Source organism: Oncorhynchus gorbuscha, linkage group LG11 (genome assembly GCF_021184085.1).
Source record: "Oncorhynchus gorbuscha isolate QuinsamMale2020 ecotype Even-year linkage group LG11, OgorEven_v1.0, whole genome shotgun sequence".
NCBI lineage: Eukaryota > Metazoa > Chordata > Actinopteri > Salmoniformes > Salmonidae > Oncorhynchus > Oncorhynchus gorbuscha.
Genome location: NC_060183.1, coordinates 36766110 through 36783058, shown reverse-complemented (window position 1 = coordinate 36783058; position 16949 = coordinate 36766110). Strand labels below are relative to the sequence as shown.

The 16949-nt window shown below is 45.8% G+C and overlaps 28 non-coding genes across 28 annotated transcripts; all 28 read left to right on the top strand.

Annotated features, from left to right (window-relative positions):
- The first annotated feature begins 1719 nt into the window (after positions 1–1719).
- On the top strand, positions 1720–1790 carry trnag-gcc. Its single transcript has one exon. It is a non-coding gene; the product is annotated as a tRNA-Gly (tRNA).
- A 1121-nt stretch (positions 1791–2911) lies between these two features.
- Positions 2912–2983, top strand: trnad-guc. Its single transcript has one exon. It is a non-coding gene; the product is annotated as a tRNA-Asp (tRNA).
- A 119-nt stretch (positions 2984–3102) lies between these two features.
- On the top strand, positions 3103–3173 carry trnag-gcc. Its single transcript has one exon. It is a non-coding gene; the product is annotated as a tRNA-Gly (tRNA).
- A 361-nt stretch (positions 3174–3534) lies between these two features.
- trnad-guc lies at positions 3535–3606 on the top strand. The gene has a single exon. It is a non-coding gene; the product is annotated as a tRNA-Asp (tRNA).
- A 119-nt stretch (positions 3607–3725) lies between these two features.
- Positions 3726–3796, top strand: trnag-gcc. The gene has a single exon. It is a non-coding gene; the product is annotated as a tRNA-Gly (tRNA).
- Positions 3797–4899: 1103 nt separating this feature from the next.
- trnad-guc lies at positions 4900–4971 on the top strand. The gene has a single exon. It is a non-coding gene; the product is annotated as a tRNA-Asp (tRNA).
- Positions 4972–5090: 119 nt separating this feature from the next.
- trnag-gcc lies at positions 5091–5161 on the top strand. Its single transcript has one exon. It is a non-coding gene; the product is annotated as a tRNA-Gly (tRNA).
- A 540-nt stretch (positions 5162–5701) lies between these two features.
- Positions 5702–5772, top strand: trnag-gcc. Its single transcript has one exon. It is a non-coding gene; the product is annotated as a tRNA-Gly (tRNA).
- Positions 5773–6733: 961 nt separating this feature from the next.
- trnad-guc lies at positions 6734–6805 on the top strand. The gene has a single exon. It is a non-coding gene; the product is annotated as a tRNA-Asp (tRNA).
- A 119-nt stretch (positions 6806–6924) lies between these two features.
- trnag-gcc lies at positions 6925–6995 on the top strand. Its single transcript has one exon. It is a non-coding gene; the product is annotated as a tRNA-Gly (tRNA).
- Positions 6996–7793: 798 nt separating this feature from the next.
- trnag-gcc lies at positions 7794–7864 on the top strand. Its single transcript has one exon. It is a non-coding gene; the product is annotated as a tRNA-Gly (tRNA).
- Positions 7865–8472: 608 nt separating this feature from the next.
- trnad-guc lies at positions 8473–8544 on the top strand. The gene has a single exon. It is a non-coding gene; the product is annotated as a tRNA-Asp (tRNA).
- A 119-nt stretch (positions 8545–8663) lies between these two features.
- trnag-gcc lies at positions 8664–8734 on the top strand. The gene has a single exon. It is a non-coding gene; the product is annotated as a tRNA-Gly (tRNA).
- A 608-nt stretch (positions 8735–9342) lies between these two features.
- Positions 9343–9414, top strand: trnad-guc. Its single transcript has one exon. It is a non-coding gene; the product is annotated as a tRNA-Asp (tRNA).
- A 119-nt stretch (positions 9415–9533) lies between these two features.
- trnag-gcc lies at positions 9534–9604 on the top strand. Its single transcript has one exon. It is a non-coding gene; the product is annotated as a tRNA-Gly (tRNA).
- A 924-nt stretch (positions 9605–10528) lies between these two features.
- On the top strand, positions 10529–10600 carry trnad-guc. Its single transcript has one exon. It is a non-coding gene; the product is annotated as a tRNA-Asp (tRNA).
- An 803-nt stretch (positions 10601–11403) lies between these two features.
- Positions 11404–11475, top strand: trnad-guc. Its single transcript has one exon. It is a non-coding gene; the product is annotated as a tRNA-Asp (tRNA).
- A 119-nt stretch (positions 11476–11594) lies between these two features.
- trnag-gcc lies at positions 11595–11665 on the top strand. Its single transcript has one exon. It is a non-coding gene; the product is annotated as a tRNA-Gly (tRNA).
- Positions 11666–12534: 869 nt separating this feature from the next.
- Positions 12535–12606, top strand: trnad-guc. Its single transcript has one exon. It is a non-coding gene; the product is annotated as a tRNA-Asp (tRNA).
- Positions 12607–13154: 548 nt separating this feature from the next.
- trnad-guc lies at positions 13155–13226 on the top strand. Its single transcript has one exon. It is a non-coding gene; the product is annotated as a tRNA-Asp (tRNA).
- Positions 13227–13345: 119 nt separating this feature from the next.
- Positions 13346–13416, top strand: trnag-gcc. Its single transcript has one exon. It is a non-coding gene; the product is annotated as a tRNA-Gly (tRNA).
- Positions 13417–14024: 608 nt separating this feature from the next.
- Positions 14025–14096, top strand: trnad-guc. Its single transcript has one exon. It is a non-coding gene; the product is annotated as a tRNA-Asp (tRNA).
- Positions 14097–14646: 550 nt separating this feature from the next.
- trnad-guc lies at positions 14647–14718 on the top strand. The gene has a single exon. It is a non-coding gene; the product is annotated as a tRNA-Asp (tRNA).
- Positions 14719–14836: 118 nt separating this feature from the next.
- trnag-gcc lies at positions 14837–14907 on the top strand. Its single transcript has one exon. It is a non-coding gene; the product is annotated as a tRNA-Gly (tRNA).
- An 855-nt stretch (positions 14908–15762) lies between these two features.
- trnad-guc lies at positions 15763–15834 on the top strand. Its single transcript has one exon. It is a non-coding gene; the product is annotated as a tRNA-Asp (tRNA).
- Positions 15835–15953: 119 nt separating this feature from the next.
- On the top strand, positions 15954–16024 carry trnag-gcc. The gene has a single exon. It is a non-coding gene; the product is annotated as a tRNA-Gly (tRNA).
- A 612-nt stretch (positions 16025–16636) lies between these two features.
- trnad-guc lies at positions 16637–16708 on the top strand. The gene has a single exon. It is a non-coding gene; the product is annotated as a tRNA-Asp (tRNA).
- Positions 16709–16825: 117 nt separating this feature from the next.
- On the top strand, positions 16826–16896 carry trnag-gcc. Its single transcript has one exon. It is a non-coding gene; the product is annotated as a tRNA-Gly (tRNA).
- Positions 16897–16949: the final 53 nt, after the last annotated feature.

Genomic DNA, 16949 nt, shown 5'->3' with positions numbered 1-16949 from the left:
TACATGTACGTGTTCGTGAGAGTCTCAGCTTTCCATAGAGGGGTCATAGAAGTTCCTAGCACCAACCATTCATGTCATTTCGACACTTTGTGCAAGGCTTTAGTTGTTAAATGGGAAAGAGTAACCAACTTGTCAGCGACAACTGTCTTGAGTTTGGCATTTGTGACAATGTCCTGGGATTTCCACAAACGCCTCACCTTCTAACTAGTATTGTGTGGCTTGTGAGCAGTATAGGGCAGAATCGACTACATGTACGTGTTCGTGAGAGTCTCAGCTTTCCATAGAGGGGTCATAGAAGTTCCTAGCACCACCATTCATGTCATTTCAACACTTTGTGCAAGGCTTTAGTTGTTAAATGGGAAAGAGTAACCAACTTGTCAGCGACAACTGTCTTGAGTTTGGCATTTGTGACAATGTCCTGGGATTTCCCACAAACGCCTCACCTTCTAACTAGTATTGTGTGGCTTGTGAGCGGTATAGGGCAGAATCGACTACATGTACGTGTTCGTGAGAGTCTCAGCTTTCCATAGAGGGGTCATAGAAGTTCCTAGCACCAACCATTCATGTCATTTCAACACTTTGTGCAAGGCTTTAGTTGTTAAATGGGAAAGAGTAACCAACTTGTCAGCGACAACTGTCTTGAGTTTGGCATTTGTGACAATGTCCTGGGATTTCCCACAAACGCCTCACCTTCTAACTAGTATTGTGTGGCTTGTGAGCAGTATAGGGCAGAATCGACTACATGTACGTGTTCGTGAGAGTCTCAGCTTTCCATAGAGGGGTCATAGAAGTTCCTAGCTCCAACCATTCAGTCTCTACAGATATTTTTGTTAGAAGGATTTAAGCCCGACACTCCAAACTTAGGGTTAGTACCAATGCTCCACGTTTTTTCAAAGGTCCAACACACCTGCTCCTCGTTAGTATAGTGGTGAGTATCCCCGCCTGTCACGCGGGAGACCGGGTTCAATTCCCCGACGGGGAGAAAGGACTGCTTTTTTTTAGGGTGAACAATGTTGCTGAGCCCACAAAGTGGAAAATATTCTTTGGAAAAAAGCTTTATGATACGATTGCCAGCCTTTGGGGTTAACTCAGGTTTCCAAGGCATTGGTTGTTCAGTGGTAGAATTCTCGCCTGCCACGGGAGGCCCGGGTTCGATTCCCGGCCAATGCAAGAAGTTTTGAACATGTCATTTCGACACTTTGTGCAAGGCTTTAGTTGTTAAATGGGAAAGAGTAACCAACTTGTCAGCGACAACTGTCTTGAGTTTGGCATTTGTGACAATGTCCTGGGATTTCCCACAAACGCCACCTTCTAACTAGTATTGTGTGGCTTGTGAGCGGTATAGGGCAGAATCGACTACATGTACGTGTTCGTGAGAGTCTCAGCTTTCCATAGAGGGGTCATAGAAGTTCCTAGCTCCAACCATTCAGTCTCTACAGATATTTTTGTTAGAAGGATTTAAGCCCGACACTCCAAACTTAGGGTTAGTACCAATGCTCCACGTTTTTTCAAAGGTCCAACACACCTGCTCCTCGTTAGTATAGTGGTGAGTATCCCCGCCTGTCACGCGGGAGACCGGGTTCAATTCCCCGACGGGGAGAAAGGACTGCTTTTTTTTAGGGTGAACAATGTTGCTGAGCCCACAAAGTGGAAAATATTCTTTGGAAAAAAGCTTTATGATACGATTGCCAGCCTTTGGGGTTAACTCAGGTTTCCAAGGCATTGGTTGTTCAGTGGTAGAATTCTCGCCTGCCACGCGGGAGGCCCGGGTTCGATTCCCGGCCAATGCAAGAAGTTTTCATGTCTCTACATATTTTTGTTAACATGTCATTTCGACACTTTGTGCAAGGCTTTAGTTGTTAAATGGGAAAGAGTAACCAACTTGTCAGCGACAACTGTCTTGAGTTTGGCATTTGTGACAATGTCCTGGGATTTCCCACAAACGCCTCACCTTCTAACTAGTATTGTGTGGCTTGTGAGCGGTATAGGGCAGAATCGACTACATGTACGTGTTCGTGAGAGTCTCAGCTTTCCATAGAGGGGTCATAGAAGTTCCTAGCACCAACCATTCATGTCATTTCGACACTTTGTGCAAGGCTTTAGTTGTTAAATGGGAAAGAGTAACCAACTTGTCAGCGACAACTGTCTTGAGTTTGGCATTTGTGACAATGTCCTGGGATTTCCCACAAACGCCTCACCTTCTAACTAGTATTGTGTGGCTTGTGAGCGGTATAGGGCAGAATCGACTACATGTACGTGTTCGTGAGAGTCTCAGCTTTCCATAGAGGGGTCATAGAAGTTCCTAGCACCACCATTCATGTCATTTCGACACTTTGTGCAAGGCTTTAGTTGTTAAATGGGAAAGAGTAACCAACTTGTCAGCGACAACTGTCTTGAGTTTGGCATTTGTGACAATGTCCTGGGATTTCCCACAAACGCCTCACCTTCTAACTAGTATTGTGTGGCTTGTGAGCGGTATAGGGCAGAATCGACTACATGTACGTGTTCGTGAGAGTCTCAGCTTTCCATAGAGGGGTCATAGAAGTTCCTAGCACCAACCATTCATGTCATTTCAACACTTTGTGCAAGGCTTTAGTTGTTAAATGGGAAAGAGTAACCAACTTGTCAGCGACAACTGTCTTGAGTTTGGCATTTGTGACAATGTCCTGGGATTTCCCACAAACGCCTCACCTTCTAACTAGTATTGTGTGGCTTGTGAGCAGTATAGGGCAGAATCGACTACATGTACGTGTTCGTGAGAGTCTCAGCTTTCCATAGAGGGGTCATAGAAGTTCCTAGCTCCAACCATTCAGTCTCTACAGATATTTTTGTTAGAAGGATTTAAGCCCGACACTCCAAACTTAGGGTTAGTACCAATGCTCCACGTTTTTCAAAGGTCCAACACACCTGCTCCTCGTTAGTATAGTGGTGAGTATCCCCGCCTGTCACGCGGGAGACCGGGGTTCAATTCCCCGACGGGGAGAAAGGACTGCTTTTTTTTAGGGTGAACAATGTTGCTGAGCCCACAAAGTGGAAAATATTCTTTGGAAAAAAGCTTTATGATACGATTGCCAGCCTTTGGGGTTAACTCAGGTTTCCAAGGCATTGGTTGTTCAGTGGTAGAATTCTCGCCTGCCACGCGGGAGGCCCGGGTTCGATTCCCGGCCAATGCAAGAAGTTTTGAACATGTCATTTCGACACTTTGTGCAAGGCTTTAGTTGTTAAATGGGAAAGAGTAACCAACTTGTCAGCGACAACTGTCTTGAGTTTGGCATTTGTGACAATGTCCTGGGATTTCCCACAAACGCCTCACCTTCTAACTAGTATTGTGTGGCTTGTGAGCAGTATAGGGCAGAATCGACTACATGTACGTGTTCGTGAGAGTCTCAGCTTTCCATAGAGGGGTCATAGAAGTTCCTAGCTCCAACCATTCAGTCTCTACAGATATTTTTGTTAGAAGGATTTAAGCCCGACACTCCAAACTTAGGGTTAGTACCAATGCTCCACGTTTTTTCAAAGGTCCAACACACCTGCTCCTCGTTAGTATAGTGGTGAGTATCCCCGCCTGTCACGCGGGAGACCGGGGTTCAATTCCCCGACGGGGAGAAAGGACTGCTTTTTTTTAGGGTGAACAATGTTGCTGAGCCCACAAAGTGGAAAATATTCTTTGGAAAAAAGCTTTATGATACGATTGCCAGCCTTTGGGGTTAACTCAGGTTTCCAAGGCATTGGTTGTTCAGTGGTAGAATTCTCGCCTGCCACGCGGGAGGCCCGGGTTCGATTCCCGGCCAATGCAAGAAGTTTTGAACATGTAATTTCGACACTTTGTGCAAGGCTTTAGTTGTTAAATGGGAAAGAGTAACCAACTTGTCAGCGACAACTGTCTTGAGTTTGGCATTTGTGACAATGTCCTGGGATTTCCCACAAACGCCTCACCTTCTAACTAGTATTGTGTGGCTTGTGAGCGGTATAGGGCAGAATCGACTACATGTACGTGTTCGTGAGAGTCTCAGCTTTCCATAGAGGGGTCATAGAAGTTCCTAGCACCAACCATTCATGTCATTTCGACACTTTGTGCAAGGCTTTAGTTGTTAAATGGGAAAGAGTAACCAACTTGTCAGCGACAACTGTCTTGAGTTTGGCATTTGTGACAATGTCCTGGGATTTCCCACAAACGCCTCACCTTCTAACTAGTATTGTGTGGCTTGTGAGCGGTATAGGGCAGAATCGACTACATGTACGTGTTCGTGAGAGTCTCAGCTTTCCATAGAGGGGTCATAGAAGTTCCTAGCACCAACCATTCATGTCATTTCAACACTTTGTGCAAGGCTTTAGTTGTTAAATGGGAAAGAGTAACCAACTTGTCAGCGACAACTGTCTTGAGTTTGGCATTTGTGACAATGTCCTGGGATTTCCCACAAACGCCTCACCTTCTAACTAGTATTGTGTGGCTTGTGAGCGGTATAGGGCAGAATCGACTACATGTACGTGTTCGTGAGAGTCTCAGCTTTCCATAGAGGGGTCATAGAAGTTCCTAGCACCAACCATTCATGTCATTTCAACACTTTGTGCAAGGCTTTAGTTGTTAAATGGGAAAGAGTAACCAACTTGTCAGCGACAACTGTCTTGAGTTTGGCATTTGTGACAATGTCCTGGGATTTCCCACAAACGCCTCACCTTCTAACTAGTATTGTGTGGCTTGTGAGCAGTATAGGGCAGAATCGACTACATGTACGTGTTCGTGAGAGTCTCAGCTTTCCATAGAGGGGTCATAGAAGTTCCTAGCTCCAACCATTCAGTCTCTACAGATATTTTTTGTTAGAAGGATTTAAGCCCGACACTCCAAACTTAGGGTTAGTACCAATGCTCCACGTTTTTTCAAAGGTCCAACACACCTGCTCCTCGTTAGTATAGTGGTGAGTATCCCCGCCTGTCACGCGGGAGACCGGGGTTCAATTCCCCGACGGGGAGAAAGGACTGCTTTTTTTTAGGGTGAACAATGTTGCTGAGCCCACAAAGTGGAAAATATTCTTTGGAAAAAAGCTTTATGATACGATTGCCAGCCTTTGGGGTTAACTCAGGTTTCCAAGGCATTGGTTGTTCAGTGGTAGAATTCTCGCCTGCCACGCGGGAGGCCCGGGTTCGATTCCCGGCCAATGCAAGAAGTTTTGAACATGTAATTTCGACACTTTGTGCAAGGCTTTAGTTGTTAAATGGGAAAGAGTAACCAACTTGTCAGCGACAACTGTCTTGAGTTTGGCATTTGTGACAATGTCCTGGGATTTCCCACAAACGCCTCACCTTCTAACTAGTATTGTGTGGCTTGTGAGCAGTATAGGGCAGAATCGACTACATGTACGTGTTCGTGAGAGTCTCAGCTTTCCATAGAGGGGTCATAGAAGTTCCTAGCTCCAACCATTCAGTCTCTACAGATATTTTTGTTAGAAGGATTTAAGCCCGACACTCCAAACTTAGGGTTAGTACCAATGCTCCACTTTTTTCAAAGGTCCAACACACCTGCTCCTCGTTAGTATAGTGGTGAGTATCCCCGCCTGTCACGGGAGACCGGGGTTCAATTCCCCGACAGAAAGGACTGCTTTTTTTCTGAACAATGTTGTGAGCCCACAAAGTGGAAAATATTCTTTGGAAAAAAGCTTTATGATACGATTGCCAGCCTTTCGGGTTAACTCAGGTTTCCAAGGCATTGGTTGTTCAGTGGTAGAATTCTCGCCTGCCACGCGGGAGGCCCGGGTTCGATTCCCGGCCAATGCAAGAAGTTTTGAACATGTCATTTCGACACTTTGTGCAAGGCTTTAGTTGTTAAATGGGAAAGAGTAACCAACTTGTCAGCGACAACTGTCTTGAGTTTGGCATTTGTGACAATGTCCTGGGATTTCCCACAAACGCCTCACCTTCTAACTAGTATTGTGTGGCTTGTGAGCAGTATAGGGCAGAATCGACTACATGTACGTGTTCGTGAGAGTCTCAGCTTTCCATAGAGGGGTCATAGAAGTTCCTAGCTCCAACCATTCAGTCTCTACAGATATTTTTGTTAGAAGGATTTAAGTTGTTAAACTTAGGGAAGTACCAATGCTCCACTTTTTTCAAAGGTCCAACACACTGTCTCGTTAGTATAGTGGTGATTTGTGTCAATGTCGGGGACCGGGTTCAATTCCCCACGGGGAGAAAGGACTGCTTTTTTTTAGGGTGAACAATGTTGCTGAGCCCACAAAGTGGAAAATATTCTTTGGAAAAAAGCTTTATGATACGATTGCCAGCCTTTGGGGTTAACTCAGGTTTCCAAGGCATTGGTTGTTCAGTGGTAGAATTCTCGCCTGCCACGCAGGCCCGGGTTCGATTCCCGGCCAATGCAAGAAGTTTTGAACATGTCATTTCGACACTTTGTGCAAGGCTTTAGTTGTTAAATGGGAAAGAGTAACCAACTTGTCAGCGACAACTGTCTTGAGTTTGGCATTTGTGACAATGTCCTGGGATTTCCCACAAACGCCTCACCTTCTAACTAGTATTGTGTGGCTTGTGAGCAGTATAGGGCAGAATCGACTACATGTACGTGTTCGTGAGAGTCTCAGCTTTCCATAGAGGGGTCATAGAAGTTCCTAGCTCCAACCATTCAGTCTCTACAGATATTTTTGTTAGAAGGATTTAAGCCCGACACTCCAAACTTAGGGTTAGTACCAATGCTCCACGTTTTTCAAAGGTCCAACACACCTGCTCCTCGTTAGTATAGTGGTGAGTATCCCCGCCTGTCACGCGGGAGACCGGGGTTCAATTCCCCGACGGGGAGAAAGGACTGCTTTTTTTTAGGGTGAACAATGTTGCTGAGCCCACAAAGTGGAAAATATTCTTTGGAAAAAAGCTTTATGATACGATTGCCAGCCTTTGGGGTTAACTCAGGTTTCCAAGGCATTGGTTGTTCAGTGGTAGAATTCTCGCCTGCCACGCGGGAGGCCCGGGTTCGATTCCCGGCCAATGCAAGAAGTTTTGAACATGTAATTTCGACACTTTGTGCAAGGCTTTAGTTGTTAAATGGGAAAGAGTAACCAACTTGTCAGCGACAACTGTCTTGAGTTTGGCATTTGTGACAATGTCCTGGGATTTCCCACAAACGCCTCACCTTCTAACTAGTATTGTGTGGCTTGTGAGCGGTATAGGGCAGAATCGACTACATGTACGTGTTCGTGAGAGTCTCAGCTTTCCATAGAGGGGTCATAGAAGTTCCTAGCACCAACCATTCATGTCATTTCGACACTTTGTGCAAGGCTTTAGTTGTTAAATGGGAAAGAGTAACCAACTTGTCAGCGACAACTGTCTTGAGTTTGGCATTTGTGACAATGTCCTGGGATTTCCCACAAACGCCTCACCTTCTAACTAGTATTGTGTGGCTTGTGAGCAGTATAGGGCAGAATCGACTACATGTACGTGTTCGTGAGAGTCTCAGCTTTCCATAGAGGGGTCATAGAAGTTCCTAGCTCCAACCATTCAGTCTCTACAGATATTTTTGTTAGAAGGATTTAAGCCCGACACTCCAAACTTAGGGTTAGTACCAATGCTCCACGTTTTTTCAAAGGTCCAACACACCTGCTCCTCGTTAGTATAGTGGTGAGTATCCCCGCCTGTCACGCGGGAGACCGGGTTCAATTCCCCGACGGGGAGAAAGGACTGCTTTTTTTTAGGGTGAACAATGTTGCTGAGCCCACAAAGTGGAAAATATTCTTTGGAAAAAAGCTTTATGATACGATTGCCAGCCTTTGGGGTTAACTCAGGTTTCCAAGGCATTGGTTGTTCAGTGGTAGAATTCTCGCCTGCCACGCGGGAGGCCCGGGTTCGATTCCCGGCCAATGCAAGAAGTTTTGAACATGTAATTTCGACACTTTGTGCAAGGCTTTAGTTGTTAAATGGGAAAGAGTAACCAACTTGTCAGCGACAACTGTCTTGAGTTTGGCATTTGTGACAATGTCCTGGGATTTCCCACAAACGCCTCACCTTCTAACTAGTATTGTGTGGCTTGTGAGCGGTATAGGGCAGAATCGACTACATGTACGTGTTCGTGAGAGTCTCAGCTTTCCATAGAGGGGTCATAGAAGTTCCTAGCACCAACCATTCATGTCATTTCGACACTTTGTGCAAGGCTTTAGTTGTTAAATGGGAAAGAGTAACCAACTTGTCAGCGACAACTGTCTTGAGTTTGGCATTTGTGACAATGTCCTGGGATTTCCCACAAACGCCTCACCTTCTAACTAGTATTGTGTGGCTTGTGAGCAGTATAGGGCAGAATCGACTACATGTACGTGTTCGTGAGAGTCTCAGCTTTCCATAGAGGGGTCATAGAAGTTCCTAGCTCCAACCATTCAGTCTCTACAGATATTTTTGTTAGAAGGATTTAAGCCCGACACTCCAAACTTAGGGTTAGTACCAATGCTCCACGTTTTTTCAAAGGTCCAACACACCTGCTCCTCGTTAGTATAGTGGTGAGTATCCCCGCCTGTCACGCGGGAGACCGGGGTTCAATTCCCCGACGGGGAGAAAGGACTGCTTTTTTTTAGGGTGAACAATGTTGCTGAGCCCACAAAGTGGAAAATATTCTTTGGAAAAAAGCTTTATGATACGATTGCCAGCCTTTGGGGTTAACTCAGGTTTCCAAGGCATTGGTTGTTCAGTGGTAGAATTCTCGCCTGCCACGCGGGAGGCCCGGGTTCGATTCCCGGCCAATGCAAGAAGTTTTGAACATGTAATTTCGACACTTTGTGCAAGGCTTTAGTTGTTAAATGGGAAAGAGTAACCAACTTGTCAGCGACAACTGTCTTGAGTTTGGCATTTGTGACAATGTCCTGGGATTTCCCACAAACGCCTCACCTTCTAACTAGTATTGTGTGGCTTGTGAGCGGTATAGGGCAGAATCGACTACATGTACGTGTTCGTGAGAGTCTCAGCTTTCCATAGAGGGGTCATAGAAGTTCCTAGCACCAACCATTCATGTCATTTCGACACTTTGTGCAAGGCTTTAGTTGTTAAATGGGAAAGAGTAACCAACTTGTCAGCGACAACTGTCTTGAGTTTGGCATTTGTGACAATGTCCTGGGATTTCCCACAAACGCCTCACCTTCTAACTAGTATTGTGTGGCTTGTGAGCAGTATAGGGCAGAATCGACTACATGTACGTGTTCGTGAGAGTCTCAGCTTTCCATAGAGGGGTCATAGAAGTTCCTAGCTCCAACCATTCAGTCTCTACAGATATTTTTGTTAGAAGGATTTAAGCCCGACACTCCAAACTTAGGGTTAGTACCAATGCTCCACGTTTTTTCAAAGGTCCAACACACCTGCTCCTCGTTAGTATAGTGGTGAGTATCCCCGCCTGTCACGCGGGAGACCGGGGTTCAATTCCCCGACGGGGAGAAAGGACTGCTTTTTTTTAGGGTGAACAATGTTGCTGAGCCCACAAAGTGGAAAATATTCTTTGGAAAAAAGCTTTATGATACGATTGCCAGCCTTTGGGGTTAACTCAGGTTTCCAAGGCATTGGTTGTTCAGTGGTAGAATTCTCGCCTGCCACGCGGGAGGCCCGGGTTCGATTCCCGGCCAATGCAAGAAGTTTTGAACATGTAATTTCGACACTTTGTGCAAGGCTTTAGTTGTTAAATGGGAAAGAGTAACCAACTTGTCAGCGACAACTGTCTTGAGTTTGGCATTTGTGACAATGTCCTGGGATTTCCCACAAACGCCTCACCTTCTAACTAGTATTGTGTGGCTTGTGAGCGGTATAGGGCAGAATCGGCAGAATCGACTACATGTACGTGTTCGTGAGAGTCTCAGCTTTCCATAGAGGGGTCATAGAAGTTCCTAGCTCCAACCATTCAGTCTCTACAGATATTTTTGTTAGAAGGATTTAAGCCCGACACTCCAAACTTAGGGTTAGTACCAATGCTCCAGGTCCAACACACCTGCTCCTCGAGTATAGTGGTGAGTATCCCCGCCTGTCACAGACCGGGGTTCAATTCCCCGACAGAAAGGACTGCTTTTTTTTGTGTGGGTGAACAATGTTGCTGAGCCCACAAAGTGGAAAATATTCTTTGGAAAAAAGCTTTATGATACGATTGCCAGCCTTTCTCAGGTTTCCAAGGCATTGGTTGTTCAGTGGTAAATTTCCCTAGCACCAACCATTCATGTCATTTTTCGACACTTTGTGCAAGGCTTTAGTTGTTAAGGGAAAGAGTAACCAACTTGTCAGCGACAACTGTCTTGAGTTTGGCATTTGTGACAATGTCCTGGGATTTCCCACAAACGCCTCACCTTCTAACTAGTATTGTGTGGCTTGTGAGCAGTATAGGGCAGAATCGACTACATGTACGTGTTCGTGAGAGTCTCAGCTTTCCATAGAGGGGTCATAGAAGTTCCTAGCTCCAACCATTCAGTCTCTACAGATATTTTTGTTAGAAGGATTTAAGCCCGACACTCCAAACTTAGGGTTAGTACCAATGCTCCACGTTTTTTCAAAGGTCCAACACACCTGCTCCTCGTTAGTATAGTGGTGAGTATCCCCGCCTGTCACGCGGGAGACCGGGGTTCAATTCCCCGACGGGGAGAAAGGACTGCTTTTTTTTAGGGTGAACAATGTTGCTGAGCCCACAAAGTGGAAAATATTCTTTGGAAAAAAGCTTTATGATACGATTGCCAGCCTTTGGGGTTAACTCAGGTTTCCAAGGCATTGGTTGTTCAGTGGTAGAATTCTCGCCTGCCACGCGGGAGGCCCGGGTTTTGAACGATTCCCGGCCAATGCAAGAAGTTTTGAACATGTAATTTCGACACTTTGTGCAAGGCTTTAGTTGTTAAATGGGAAAGAGTAACCAACTTGTCAGCGACAACTGTCTTGAGTTTGGCATTTGTGACAATGTCCTGGGATTTCCCACAAACGCCTCACCTTCTAACTAGTATTGTGTGGCTTGTGAGCGGTATAGGGCAGAATCGACTACATGTACGTGTTCGTGAGAGTCTCAGCTTTCCATAGAGGGGTCATAGAAGTTCCTAGCACCAACCATTCATGTCATTTCGACACTTTGTGCAAGGCTTTAGTTGTTAAATGGGAAAGAGTAACCAACTTGTCAGCGACAACTGTCTTGAGTTTGGCATTTGTGACAATGTCCTGGGATTTCCCACAAACGCCTCACCTTCTAACTAGTATTGTGTGGCTTGTGAGCAGTATAGGGCAGAATCGACTACATGTACGTGTTCGTGAGAGTCTCAGCTTTCCATAGAGGGGTCATAGAAGTTCCTAGCTCCAACCATTCAGTCTCTACAGATATTTTTGTTAGAAGGATTTAAGCCCGACACTCCAAACTTAGGGTTAGTACCAATGCTCCACGTTTTTTCAAAGGTCCAACACACCTGCTCCTCGTTAGTATAGTGGTGAGTATCCCCGCCTGTCACGCGGGAGACCGGGGTTCAATTCCCCGACGGGGAGAAAGGACTGCTTTTTTTTAGGGTGAACAATGTTGCTGAGCCCACAAAGTGGAAAATATTCTTTGGAAAAAAGCTTTATGATACGATTGCCAGCCTTTGGGGTTAACTCAGGTTTCCAAGGCATTGGTTGTTCAGTGGTAGAATTCTCGCCTGCCACGCGGGAGGCCCGGGTTCGATTCCCGGCCAATGCAAGAAGTTTTGAACATGTAATTTCGACACTTTGTGCAAGGCTTTAGTTGTTAAATGGGAAAGAGTAACCAACTTGTCAGCGACAACTGTCTTGAGTTTGGCATTTGTGACAATGTCCTGGGATTTCCCACAAACGCCTCACCTTCTAACTAGTATTGTGTGGCTTGTGAGCGGTATAGGGCAGAATCGACTACATGTACGTGTTCGTGAGAGTCTCAGCTTTCCATAGAGGGGTCATAGAAGTTCCTAGCACCAACCATTCATGTCATTTCGACACTTTGTGCAAGGCTTTAGTTGTTAAATGGGAAAGAGTAACCAACTTGTCAGCGACAACTGTCTTGAGTTTGGCATTTGTGACAATGTCCTGGGATTTCCCACAAACGCCTCACCTTCTAACTAGTATTGTGTGGCTTGTGAGCAGTATAGGGCAGAATCGACTACATGTACGTGTTCGTGAGAGTCTCAGCTTTCCATAGAGGGGTCATAGAAGTTCCTAGCACCAACCATTCATGTCATTTCACACTTTGTGCAAGGCTTTAGTTGTTAAATGGGAAAGAGTAACGCTTGTCAGCGACAACTGCTTGTCAGCGACAACTGTCTTGAGTTTGGCATTTGTGACAATGTCCTGGGATTTCCCACAAACGCCTCACCTTCTAACTAGTATTGTGTGGCTTGTGAGCAGTATAGGGCAGAATCGACTACATGTACGTGTTCGTGAGAGTCTCAGCTTTCCATAGAGGGGTCATAGAAGTTCCTAGCTCCAACCATTCAGTCTCTACAGATATTTTTGTTAGAAGGATTTAAGCCCGACACTCCAAACTTAGGGTTAGTACCAATGCTCCACGTTTTTTCAAAGGTCCAACACACCTGCTCCTCGTTAGTATAGTGGTGAGTATCCCCGCCTGTCACGCGGGAGACCGGGGTTCAATTCCCCGACGGGGAGAAAGGACTGCTTTTTTTTAGGGTGAACAATGTTGCTGAGCCCACAAAGTGGAAAATATTCTTTGGAAAAAAGCTTTATGATACGATTGCCAGCCTTTGGGGTTAACTCAGGTTTCCAAGGCATTGGTTGTTCAGTGGTAGAATTGCCTGCCACGCGGGAGGCCCGGGTTCGATTCCCGGCCAATGCAAGAAGTTTTGAACATGTCATTTCGACACTTTGTGCAAGGCTTTAGTTGTTAAATGGGAAAGAGTAACCAACTTGTCAGCGACAACTGTCTTGAGTTTGGCATTTGTGACAATGTCCTGGGATTTCCCACAAACGCCTCACCTTCTAACTAGTATTGTGTGGCTTGTGAGCAGTATAGGGCAGAATCGACTACATGTACGTGTTCGTGAGAGTCTCAGCTTTCCATAGAGGGGTCATAGAAGTTCCTAGCTCCAACCATTCAGTCTCTACAGATATTTTTGTTAGAAGGATTTAAGCCCGACACTCCAAACTTAGGGTTAGTACCAATGCTCCACGTTTTTTCAAAGGTCCAACACACCTGCTCCTCGTTAGTATAGTGGTGAGTATCCCCGCCTGTCACGCGGGAGACCGGGGTTCAATTCCCCGACGGGGAGAAAGGACTGCTTTTTTTTAGGGTGAACAATGTTGCTGAGCCCACAAAGTGGAAAATATTCTTTGGAAAAAAGCTTTATGATACGATTGCCAGCCTTTGGGGTTAACTCAGGTTTCCAAGGCATTGGTTGTTCAGTGGTAGAATTCTCGCCTGCCACGCGGGAGGCCCGGGTTCGATTCCCGGCCAATGCAAGAAGTTTTGAACATGTAATTTCGACACTTTGTGCAAGGCTTTAGTTGTTAAATGGGAAAGAGTAACCAACTTGTCAGCGACAACTGTCTTGAGTTTGGCATTTGTGACAATGTCCTGGGATTTCCCACAAACGCCTCACCTTCTAACTAGTATTGTGTGGCTTGTGAGCGGTATAGGGCAGAATCGACTACATGTACGTGTTCGTGAGAGTCTCAGCTTTCCATAGAGGGGTCATAGAAGTTCCTAGCACCAACCATTCATGTCATTTCGACACTTTGTGCAAGGCTTTAGTTGTTAAATGGGAAAGAGTAACCAACTTGTCAGCGACAACTGTCTTGAGTTTGGCATTTGTGACAATGTCCTGGGATTTCCCACAAACGCCTCACCTTCTAACTAGTATTGTGTGGCTTGTGAGCAGTATAGGGCAGAATCGACTACATGTACGTGTTCGTGAGAGTCTCAGCTTTCCATAGAGGGGTCATAGAAGTTCCTAGCTCCAACCATTCAGTCTCTACAGATATTTTTGTTAGAAGGATTTAAGCCCGACACTCCAAACTTAGGGTTAGTACCAATGCTCCACGTTTTTTCAAAGGTCCAACACACCTGCTCCTCGTTAGTATAGTGGTGAGTATCCCCGCCTGTCACGCGGGAGACCGGGGTTCAATTCCCCGACGGGGAGAAAGGACTGCTTTTTTTTAGGGTGAACAATGTTGCTGAGCCCACAAAGTGGAAAATATTCTTTGGAAAAAAGCTTTATGATACGATTGCCAGCCTTTGGGGTTAACTCAGGTTTCCAAGGCATTGGTTGTTCAGTGGTAGAATTCTCGCCTGCCACGCGGAGGCCCGGGTTCGATTCCCGGCCAATGCAAGAAGTTTTGAACATGTCATTTCGACACTTTGTGCAAGGCTTTAGTTGTTAAATGGGAAAGAGTAACCAACTTGTCAGCGACAACTGTCTTGAGTTTGGCATTTGTGACAATGTCCTGGGATTTCCCACAAACGCCTCACCTTCTAACTAGTATTGTGTGGCTTGTGAGCAGTATAGGGCAGAATCGACTACATGTACGTGTTCGTGAGAGTCTCAGCTTTCCATAGAGGGGTCATAGAAGTTCCTAGCTCCAACCATTCAGTCTCTACAGATATTTTTGTTAGAAGGATTTAAGCCCGACACTCCAAACTTAGGGTTAGTACCAATGCTCCACGTTTTTTCAAAGGTCCAACACACCTGCTCCTCGTTAGTATAGTGGTGAGTATCCCCGCCTGTCACGCGGGAGACCGGGGTTCAATTCCCCGACGGGGAGAAAGGACTGCTTTTTTTTAGGGTGAACAATGTTGCTGGCCCACAAAGTGGAAAATATTCTTTGGAAAAAAGCTTTATGATACGATTGCCAGCCTTTGGGGTTAACTCAGGTTTCCAAGGCATTGGTTGTTCAGTGGTAGAATTCTCGCCTGCCACGCGGGAGGCCCGGGTTCGATTCCCGGCCAATGCAAGAAGTTTTGAACATGTAATTTCGACACTTTGTGCAAGGCTTTAGTTGTTAAATGGGAAAGAGTAACCAACTTGTCAGCGACAACTGTCTTGAGTTTGGCATTTGTGACAATGTCCTGGGATTTCCCACAAACGCCTCACCTTCTAACTAGTATTGTGTGGCTTGTGAGCGGTATAGGGCAGAATCGACTACATGTACGTGTTCGTGAGAGTCTCAGCTTTCCATAGAGGGGTCATAGAAGTTCCTAGCACCAACCATTCATGTCATTTCAACACTTTGTGCAAGGCTTTAGTTGTTAAATGGGAAAGAGTAACCAACTTGTCAGCGACAACTGTCTTGAGTTTGGCATTTGTGACAATGTCCTGGGATTTCCCACAAACGCCTCACCTTCTAACTAGTATTGTGTGGCTTGTGAGCGGTATAGGGCAGAATCGACTACATGTACGTGTTCGTGAGAGTCTCAGCTTTCCATAGAGGGGTCATAGAAGTTCCTAGCACCAACCATTCATGTCATTTCGACACTTTGTGCAAGGCTTTAGTTGTTAAATGGGAAAGAGTAACCAACTTGTCAGCGACAACTGTCTTGAGTTTGGCATTTGTGACAATGTCCTGGGATTTCCCACAAACGCCTCACCTTCTAACTAGTATTGTGTGGCTTGTGAGCAGTATAGGGCAGAATCGACTACATGTACGTGTTCGTGAGAGTCTCAGCTTTCCATAGAGGGGTCATAGAAGTTCCTAGCTCCAACCATTCAGTCTCTACAGATATTTTTGTTAGAAGGATTTAAGCCCGACACTCCAAACTTAGGGTTAGTACCAATGCTCCACGTTTTTTCAAAGGTCCAACACACCTGCTCCTCGTTAGTATAGTGGTGAGTATCCCCGCCTGTCACGCGGGAGACCGGGGTTCAATTCCCCGACGGGGAGAAAGGACTGCTTTTTTTTAGGGTGAACAATGTTGCTGAGCCCACAAAGTGGAAAATATTCTTTGGAAAAAAGCTTTATGATACGATTGCCAGCCTTTGGGGTTAACTCAGGTTTCCAAGGCATTGGTTGTTCAGTGGTAGAATTCTCGCCTGCCACGCGGGAGGCCCGGGTTCGATTCCCGGCCAATGCAAGAAGTTTTGAACATGTAATTTCGACACTTTGTGCAAGGCTTTAGTTGTTAAATGGGAAAGAGTAACCAACTTGTCAGCGACAACTGTCTTGAGTTTGGCATTTGTGACAATGTCCTGGGATTTCCCACAAACGCCTCACCTTCTAACTAGTATTGTGTGGCTTGTGAGCGGTATAGGGCAGAATCGACTACATGTACGTGTTCGTGAGAGTCTCAGCTTTCCATAGAGGGGAGGGTCATAGAAGTTCCTAGCACCAACCATTCATGTCATTTCGACACTTTGTGCAAGGCTTTAGTTGTTAAATGGGAAAGAGTAACCAACTTGTCAGCGACAACTGTCTTGAGTTTGGCATTTGTGACAATGTCCTGGGATTTCCCACAAACGCCTCACCTTCTAACTAGTATTGTGTGGCTTGTGAGCAGTATAGGGCAGAATCGACTACATGTACGTGTTCGTGAGAGTCTCAGCTTTCCATAGAGGGGTCATAGAAGTTCCTAGCTCCAACCATTCAGTCTCTACAGATATTTTTGTTAGAAGGATTTAAGCCCGACACTCCAAACTTAGGGTTAGTACCAATGCTCCACGTTTTTTCAAAGGTCCAACACACCTGCTCCTCGTTAGTATAGTGGTGAGTATCCCCGCCTGTCACGCGGGAGACCGGGGTTCAATTCCCCGACGGGGAGAAAGGACTGCTTTTTTTTAGGGTGAACAATGTTGCTGAGCCCACAATGTGGAAAATTCTTTGGAAAAAAGCTTTATGATACGATTGCCAGCCTTTGGGGTTAACTCAGGTTTCCAAGGCATTGGTTGTTCAGTGGTAGAATTCTCGCCTGCCACGCGGGAGGCCCGGGTTCGATTCCCGGCCAATGCAAGAAGTTTTGAACATGTAATTTCGACACTTTGTGCAAGGCTTTAGTTGTTAAA